Source organism: Sinocyclocheilus grahami, unplaced genomic scaffold, assembly GCF_001515645.1.
Source record: "Sinocyclocheilus grahami isolate Dianchi unplaced genomic scaffold, SAMN03320097.WGS_v1.1 scaffold1955.1, whole genome shotgun sequence".
Taxonomy (NCBI): domain Eukaryota; kingdom Metazoa; phylum Chordata; class Actinopteri; order Cypriniformes; family Cyprinidae; genus Sinocyclocheilus; species Sinocyclocheilus grahami.
The window spans coordinates 105,473-115,460 of NW_015507134.1; the positions used below are offsets into that span (position 1 = coordinate 105,473).

General features: G+C 37.7%; 1 long non-coding RNA gene across 1 annotated transcript; it reads right to left on the reverse strand.

The window, feature by feature from the left end:
* Positions 1 to 3,549: 3,549 nt before the first annotated feature.
* On the reverse strand, positions 3,550 to 4,983 carry LOC107573473 (uncharacterized). Its single transcript, XR_001607511.1, has 3 exons — positions 4,890 to 4,983; positions 3,817 to 3,946; positions 3,550 to 3,733 (listed from the first exon to the last, which is right to left on the reverse strand). It is a non-coding gene; the product is annotated as an uncharacterized lncRNA (long non-coding RNA).
* Positions 4,984 to 9,988: the final 5,005 nt, after the last annotated feature.

The window sequence follows — 9,988 nt, forward strand, 5'->3', positions numbered from 1 at the left end:
CTTGCAAGTATGATGTCAGACACTGTAATACGCTCTGGTCCCCTCCCTGCTTACCGTGGTGATGAGATACAGAGCAGACTGTCGTCACTCAATGGCTGGATGTCTAAGTGGTGTCCGCAGAATAACATAGGTTTCATAGATAATTGGACAAGTTTTTGTGGCAGACCTGACCTGTTGAAAAGGGATGGTCTTCATCCCTCCTGGGGTGGTGCCGCTCTTCTGTCTAGAAATATGTCACATAGTATTAGAGTTTGTACTTGACTAACTGGGGCCCAGGTCAGGAAGCAGACAGACTGGCTAAACCGACCGTCTGCTAGCCGCCTCACGTCACAGAAATCAGTTAATTCTCAGCACATAGAAACTCTTTCACCTAGATATCACACTATAGAGACTGTGCCTGTTCCCTGAACTAGAAAATACAAAAAAAGTGTCCAAACCAATTTAAGAGTAACAATTTAATTTAATAGATGTTCAACAAATAAAAAACAGATGCAATACGGATAAACAAATGATAAAGCTTGGCTTATTGAATATCAGGTCCCTTTCTACGAAAGCCCTTTTTGTAAATGATATGATCACTGATCATATACTAGATGTGCTCTGTTTGACAGAAACCTGGCTAAAACCTGATGATTACATTATTTTAAATGAGTCTACCCCCCAAGATTACTGTTATAATCATGAGCCGTGTCCAAAAGGTAAAGGGGGAGGTGTTGTTTCAAATAATAACAATGTTTTCAGTATTCCTCAGAGGGTGAAGTAATGGTGCTTCATATAACATTATCCAGAGAAACAAGTGTTAATGATAAATCCCCTGTGATGTTTGTACTGGCTACTGTATACCACCAGGGCACCATACAGACTTTATTATAGAATGTGCTGATTTTATATCCAAGTTAGTGCTGGCTGCAGATAAAGTTTTAATTGTTGGTGATTTTAATATCCATGTTGATAATGAAAAAGATGCATTGGGATCAGCATTCATAGACATTCTGAACTCTATTGAGGTTAGACAACACATCTCAGGACCTACTCACAAAAATAAAGCATCAACAAGTGTTGACATTTCCCAACAGCATAGCAGTAACGACTTTATGAACTACTTTATTTCCAAGATCGATACTATTAGAGATAAAATTGTAACCATGCAGCCGTCAGCTACAGTATCACATCAGATAGATCCCCTGAGGAACAATTCCACTCATTCTCTACTATAGGAGAGGAAGATTTGTATAAACTTGTTAAATCATCTAAACCAATGTACAGTATGTTAGACCCTATTCCATCTAAGCTCCTAAAAGAGATGCTTCCAGAAGTCATAGATCCTCTTCTGACTATTATTAGTTCATCATTGTCATTAAGATATGTCCCCAAAACTTTCAAACTGGCTGTTATTAAGCCTCTCATCAAAAAACCACAACTTGACCCCAAAGAACTAGTTAATTACAGACTGATCTCGAATCTCCCTTTTCTTTCAAAGATACTAGAAAAGGTAATATCCTCACAATTATATTCCTTCTTAGAATAAGAAAATTCTTAGAAAAATGGTATCTGTGAGGATTTCCAGTCAGGATTTAGACTGTATCATTGTACTGAGACTGCTCTCATTAGAGTTACAAATAACCTGCTCTTATCATCTGATCGTGGTTGTATCTCTCTATTAGTGCTACTGGATCTTAGCGCTGCGTTCGACACTATTGACCACAACATTCTTTTAAATAGAATAGAAAACTTTGTTAGCATTAGTGGAAGTGCATTAGCATGGTTCAAATCTTACTTATCTGACCGCCATCAATTTGTAGCAGTGAATGAAGAGGTATCATATCGATCACAAGTGCAGTATGGAGTACCTCAAGGCTCAGTAGTAGGACCGTTACTTTTCACACTTTACATGTTACCCTTGGGAGATATTATCAGGAAACACGGTGTTAGCTTTCACTGTTATGCTGATGATACTCAGTTCTATATTTCTTCGCAGCCCGGCGAAACATACCAATTTGAACGGAATGCATAGTCGATATAAAAAACTGGATGACTTACTGCTTACTGCTAAGTAATCCTTACTGCTAAATTCGGAAAAAACAGAGGTGTTAATTATAGGACCTAAAATCCACACGTAATAACCTAGAATACTGTCTAAGACTTGATGGCTGCTCTGTCAATTCTTCGTCATCAGTTAGGAACCTATGTGTGGTATTTGATAGCAATCTTTCCTTTGAAAGCCACATTTCTAGCATTTGTAAAACTGCATTTTTCCATCTCAAAAATATATCTAAATTACGACCTATTCTCTCAATGTCAAATGCAGAAATGTTAATCCATGCGTTTATGACCTCAAGGTTAGATTATTGTAATGCTTTATTGGGTGGTTGTTCTGCACGCTTAATAAACAAACTCCAGCTGGTCCAAAATGCAGCAGCTAGAGTTCTTACTAGAACCAGGAAGTATGACCATATTAGCCCATTTCTGTCAACACTGCACTGGCTACCTATTAAACACAGTATAGATTTTAAAATCTTGCTTATTACTTATAAAGCCTTGAATGGTTTAGCACCTCAGTACTTGAGCGAGCTCTTATCGCATTATAGTCCTCCACGTCCGCTGCGTTCTCAAAACTCTAGCACTTTGATAATACCTAGAATATCAAAATCATCTGCCGGCGGAAGATCCTTCTCCTATTTAGCGCCCAAACTCTGGAATAACCTACCTAACATTGTTCGGGAGGCAGACACACTCTTGCAGTTTAAATCTAGATTAAAGACCCATCTCTTTAACCTGGTTTACACATAACACACTAATACGCTTCCAATATTCAAATCTGTTAAAGGATTTTTGGAATAACCTACCTAACATTGTTCGGGAGGCAGACACACTCTTGCAGTTTAAATCTAGATTAAAGACCCATCTCTTTAACCTGGTTTACACATAACACACTAACACATTTCTAATATTCAAATCCGTTAAAGGATTTTTAGCCCGTATTAATTAGGTCAACCGGAACCGGGAACACTTCCCATAACACCCGCTGTACTTGCTACATCGCTAGAAGAATGACATCTACGCTAATATTAGTCTGTTTCTCTCTTATTCCGAGGTCACCGTTGCCAGCAGATCCAGTCTGTATCCAGATCAGATGGTCACTGCAGTATCCAGTACGTATCCAGCCCAGATGGTGGATCAGCACCTAGAGAGGACCTCTACAGCCCTGAATGTCAGCGGAGATCTGGCTTGCTTAGTTGGGGACACTTAATGTCCAGTGATATCGTCGACTTGATTGCACAGATACTATTTAAACTGAACTGAGCTGGATGATGACATCACTGAATTCAATGATGAACTGCCTTTAACTGCAAAATGAGTGTTTACTATTGTCCTTTTGCATTATTGACACACTATTTTACTATTTAATACTGTAAAGTGCTTTGACACAATCGGTATTGTTAAAAGCGCTATATAAATAAAGGTGACTTGACTTGACTTTCACTTCTATCAGACACACTATTTGTGGTCAAAAAGCCAAAATAAAAAGCAAGATGCTGTAATGTGGAAAAACGCATTATTTATTAGATGTACTAAATCAAACTCCAGCAGAGTCTCAGCGTCCTCGCTTCGCTCTTCCTCTGAAGGAGCCGCCCTTGATCTTCTTCCTCACGCCGCTCGACTGTTCTCCGTCATCAGCCGCTTCCTCGTCTGCTTTGGACCGCTTCCTCTTCTCTGAGCTTTCCTTCATCTCCTGACACAGAAACAGACACACATGCATTCATCAGACTCACCTTCATCAGAGCTCTCACACACAAACACAGAAGGAGCACGTACGATCCGAGCGAATCTCTGCGCTTCGCTCACTCGCTCCAGCAGCATCATTACTTCCTCTTCCTGTGTGGGGAAGCTGGGCAGTTTCTTCCCGATCAGCGCTTCGATTCGCTGGAACAGCTCCACATCATACCTGCACAAACAGAGCGTGAGAACACAATGATAGAATGTGTCTAACATTCTTTACTAACACACAGACACTGAAGAATTAAACTAAAAAAAACAAAAACTTGTTCATAAATCTGTGATTCTGACATCAGATCAACACGAGTGTTCATGAACAACGATCTGATCAGATGATTTCATGCTAATGCTAATCACTTTTACTCAGGGAATATTTGTGATCCTGCAGCACAAAAGCAGTCATAAGCAGCACAGGAATATTTGTCAAAATTATCAATTTTTCTTTTATGCCAAAAATCATTAGAATATTAATTAAAGATTAGGGCTGCACGATTAATCGAATGTGATTGTCGTGCGCATCTCATCAGTAAAGCGGTTCTGTGATCAGTAGTAAATCTCCATCACCTGCTTTCAGATGGAGCAGCATTTACTACACAGAGCTGTAGTTCTCTGGGCTTCTTCTGCTAGGTGTATTTGGAGTTTCTCTCAATATTTAGATTTTTTTTGCTCCCTCAGATTCCAGATTTTCATAGTTGTATCTCAGCCAAATATTGTCCTATCCTAACAAACCATATATCAATGGAAAGCTTATTTATTCTGCTTTCAGATGATGTACAAATCTCAATTTAAAAAAATATCAATGTCAAAAAACTGACCCTTATGACTGGTTTTGTGCTCCAGGGTCACATTTGTAAAGTAAGAAAACAAAGTTTATCAGTGGTTGAGTGAAAGTCACACTACCAAAATAAAGCTAGTGAAATCACAGCTTCAGTTTGATTCACACTGAAAACCAAAAAACACATCCAGAGAAACACAAGCATGATTTACTCTGGGCCTTCAATTATTGAGAAGGATTACAAATCTTGGCTGGACTGCAGAGTGTGTCATGAATTATCTCTTCTGAGTAACCCTAACTCAAACGGCGCTCACGAGATAGAAAGACTGAGACTGACTGTGTGACGAAGGTGATGGATTTCCCAGATCTCTCTGCTCTGGTGGTGCGGCCCACACGATGGATGTAGTCCTGAGAGAAAACAGATTCATGTCAGCACAACACAACATCATTTGCTGTCGAGATGAGCATGAATTCACACCAAGAATCACATCTAACGCCAGCATTTTCACTGAGCTAAACAAACAAACAGCCAGTAATAAACACAATCAAGAGGAGACAGAGTTTAACTGGTGAAGTTATCCGTGACGCTCCACAGACCCTGTGCAGGAAAGAGAAATGATTAGCTCACCTCTCGAGTCTCAGAGTCGTTCTTGAACACAGAAATTAATTCCTCTTACATACAAACACACACACACACACAGTTTTTAACAGTTACCTGATGCATTTCTGGTCTCAAACTGCAGCTTTTATTTCTTACAATTTACACTAACGGTCAAAAGTTTGGGATCAGTAAGATTTTTAATGTTTTTTTTAAATAAGTCTCTTTTGCTCACTAAGCCTGCATTTATTTGATCCAAACTACAGCAAAAACAGTAACATTTTGAAATATTTGTACTATTTAAAACAGCTGTTTTCTAAGTGAATATGTGTTAAACTGTAATGTATTTCTGTGATGCACAGCTGTATTTTCAGCATCATTACTCCAGTCTTAAGTCTCACATGATCTTCAGAAATCAGTATAATATGCTGCTTTGCTGCTCAAGAAACATCTTTGTAAACATTTATACATTTAGCAAAATGTTTTTGCTATACTTTAGCAGAATTCTTCTTTAACAAACATTAAAAATCTTCCTGTTCACAAACTTGTGACAGGTAGTGTATGCTTTTGTGAATGTCTGTCATGATGGTTCTTTTCTATAACACTGAATGTGAGTAATAAAGAGTTGATGAATGTTTTAAACTTTATCCATGTGACGGGGGAAATCTCTCTGATAAAGCAAAGGTGCCTTCATATAACAACAACACACAGTTAATTCATAGGTTTCATGTGACGTCACACAGTGTTGCGGTGTTCTGGGCTGTGATAACAGCCAATCACAATGGATTATTTACCAAGAGATGTGGATGCATGGGATTCTTTTGATTAAATATTTCTCGTAAGCATAGATGTGTTTTTACATGTTAGTTAATGAAACTTGCAAAAGGTTAAATTTGTGTGCGAGACTACTGATTTGCCAGAAAACTTTCGTTATGCTCCACCTAAAGCTAATAAATCAACGAGATGTTTTTGATCTTTGATCTAAGTACAGTTATGTGAGTCTAGTTACGCTGCACTAAACTTTGACGAACATCACCGTAGCACCATTTTGGAGAATATGAGCCGAACGCAGGCAGCATACGCTCTTCTGTGTCAGCCGCGACACAAGGATACGTTTTCTACGTGTATTTACGCTGTGATTTGAAAGAAAACAGTGCATCCGTGCAGCGCAGCTGACACAGAAGAGCCACTTTTCTGGACCTTGACAGCAAGTTACTTGGCAGTGAATGTGACAGTCACAAGCCTCTCGGTTTTCATTCAAAATATCTTAAACTGTGTTCCGAAGACGAACAAAGCTTTCACGGGTTTGGAACGACATGAGGGTAAGTGATTAATGACTAAATATTCATTTTGGGGTGGAGTTACTCTTTAAGAGTCAATTTTGTGAAATTGAGATGTATGCATCATCTGAAAGCTGAATAATTAATCTTTCCATTGTTGTATGGTTTGTTAGGATAGGACAATATTTGGCTGAGATACAACTATCTGAAAATCTGGAATCTGAGGGTGCAAAAAAATCTAAATATTGAGAAAATCATCTTTAAAGTTGTCCAAATGAAGTTCTTAGCAATGCATATTACTAATCAAACATTAAGTTTTGATATATTTACGGTAGGAAATTTACAAAATATCTTCATGGAACATGATCTTTACTTAATATCCTAATGATTTTTGGCATAAAAGAAAAATGTATAATTTTGACCCATACAATGTATTGTTGGCTATTGCTACAAATATACCCCAGCGACTTAACACTGCTTTTGTGCTGCAGGTTCACATATACCAATTTGTTTTTCAAAACACCTTTTACATTTTTTTATGTTTTAACCTTTATTTATTAAATGTTACAGTCCAAGTGTACATATAAATGCCTTATGCCTCAAGTAAATGCATGGGTAAATTTACATTTATCTAAACATTGTATAACTGCAGCTTTTTTGCTGTAATTGCATGGTTTTGTAAATAAATTTTGTAAATACATTTTCCTCATGCCAGCTTGGTCAAGCGAGTTCTTAAATGGACTTTAAAATTGCTTTCATAATAATGAGATGTTTATAGATTTGTTTAGTCGTGTTATGTATTATAATCTATATAATTAAAATGACAGGTTTTGTCTAGGTAACATTATCAATTTTAAATGAAATATTAATGAGCAGTACAGCAGATCTAGAAATGAAACTGGGCTAAGTCAAGCTTGGATGCGGCAGTGTCTGCGAGTTACGGTCCGGTGGATTCGGCCCAGAATCATCTGTGAGTACGCAGGCATCCGGGCCGATGGACAAGTCTCTAGCAAGTGACAATTTAACTGAAAATGGTGTGTATGAGTGTGTACGAGGTAGATGTAAACAGCCTATCAGCAAACGTCAAGTTGGTAAGTTTTCACTCGACTTTAGTGGAGTCAGCAGCTGCTTGACAGTAAATAAGGATCTAATCCTAAAGTATCTATTTTTTTTAAATACCATTGTTTTCCGTTGTTGGTGAAGTGTTATTTTGGTTTCCGATCACCAAGGAGAGGCTACGCAAGGTCCTAAAGATGGCGGCCACAACAAAAAAAATCACGTGACTGAAACCCATGAATATGCAATGTTTGTGTTTGTTACTGATCCAGGAAGCAGCACGTGACAGAAGAACGAGCGACTCAAACCTGATGAATCGAGAGATGATCTACTCAATTCTGTTTCCGCTACAGACTGCATAGCTTCAGTTTATGGTGATGTGATGTGACAAAAGAAGGAACGACTCAGATCAGGAGGTGAGGGAAACTTGACAGCAGACCCTCGACTGAATTAATTGTTTCTGTTTCTCATCATTTGGCCTTGGTTGCATTATAGTTTACTTTTCTATTTCTAAATGTGATCAACGTCATGTAAGTAGATGCGTTGGGGAATTTGGCTATAACATCTAACATTTTAATTATATTCTGCTGAAACGAACGAAATTGCTTGGAAAAAAGATCAGTTCATTCTGCTGAACGAGACTCAAAGATGTGAGTCAGTAAAATGATCTGAACTTCCCATCACCAATATGAACATAAATCATCATTCACACTGTCTAATAATAAAGTGCAGATCTAATATCAGATCATTTACAGTCACGTAAAGGAGCAGTTTGATTATTCATGTAGCGTCTGGAACAATCAGACACACCATTTTTCATTTGATTTAACAAATCAATTATTCATTAGATTAACAAATCGTCACAGTCCCCTCACCCAATATGTTTAGTATCTATGAATTCGTATTCGGATGATCTAATTGAGAGTGTATATTGTATGTTTACACCTACGCAACATATTAGTGTTCTAAGAGTCTTTAGTCATTTTGATTTAAGTTTCATATGCAAATTACCATGCTTTCAAACAAAGGGCCATAAAAACGCCCCAGTATCTCAGAAATCCCACTTGAGATTCCGGACTTTCTCATTGGACAAGCCCATCTTGAGAGGCGGGAATCTTCTCCGACCTTAAAAGCCCACACCAAGGACCCTCTTGGAGTCGGTGGTTTGTTTTAATTCTGAGAGGATTGGAGAGAAACGCACCCGGAAACCCTAAGCTCATGCCAGGCTTCGGCTATGTTAGACCAGTTTATGTGTTTATGTAGTATGTTAGACTAGTTTAAGTGTTTATGTAGTTAATAAAACCTTACTTGTATCACACTTGACGTGGTTCATTGTTTGCTCATAACTGAGTCACTTAATCATGCAGATTTATGCTACAAGCTTTTGTAGAATTGTACAGTAAGGAAGTTATTTCCCTTAACCAGGAAATTAACGTTCTTAGAATTGACAAGACAGTTGACCCTGAGAGGTCAGCTAAATATCTACAGCGGATCTAAAATATTCATAATTAATTATAACTAGTTATGATTAATTATTTATATTTCCCATGAGCTGATTCGTTACATTCATCATCATTTATTCACCTCCTGTCATTTAAACCTGTGGAACTTTCATTCATTTTTGAAACACGAAAGAAGATTATCTTTATATATGTTCTCTCATCATTTCTGTTCCTCCAATGAAAGTCTACAGATATTAATGATATCTTCTTTAGTGTCCTACAGAAGAGCTGTGGGTGCTGCAGCTGTTTCACTGCACTGTGGCAATGACAAGCCTTGAATTCTGTTCATAAAACTACTCTAAAGATGACTTTCTTCTCATGTATTGTTGACTTCTGGATCAGAGCGCTGTCAATCACTGCCTGATTCACTGTATTATTATAGCCTCTAATTCTCAACACCACTGGTTCGAAGCGGTAAAGCCTTTTAATCACGCCAATAAAGCTGCTTGAATCTGAATTTGCTTGTCGCTGATTGTGATGCAGATTTTTTCAAACAGAAGATACACAACTCGACAGACCGTCTCTGTTCATGCTAAGAAAACACTAAATTATATATTTTAAAATATCGCTCTGTCACGTTTAAAAATATGATTTCTCTGTGTCCAGATTTGACTGCAAAATTTTTAATAATGTATGAAAATATATCCAAACCTAATATAAGTAATGTACTTCATGTCTTACGTTCTCACTCTGCAGTAAAAGGTTTATGTATTTATATACAGGGCTATACAGCCATCTAGTGGTTACACAGTGGTATTGCAGACAATAAATTTAGAGCTTAATATTTAGAAAAGTATCTTTAAAAATTTTAAAGAAAAATAAATTATTCAGCTGAAATCACAAAAGTGTGATTCTTTGTCTTCATTATTTTGTATGTTCCTCTATAAGTGTCTGGGCTGTTCAGTGTTCCCACAGCCCTGCATTCAGGCTTGAATCTGATTTGATCACAGCAGAGTAAAGCGTGTGTGAGTGAGTGAGTGAGTGTGTGTGTGTGTGTGTG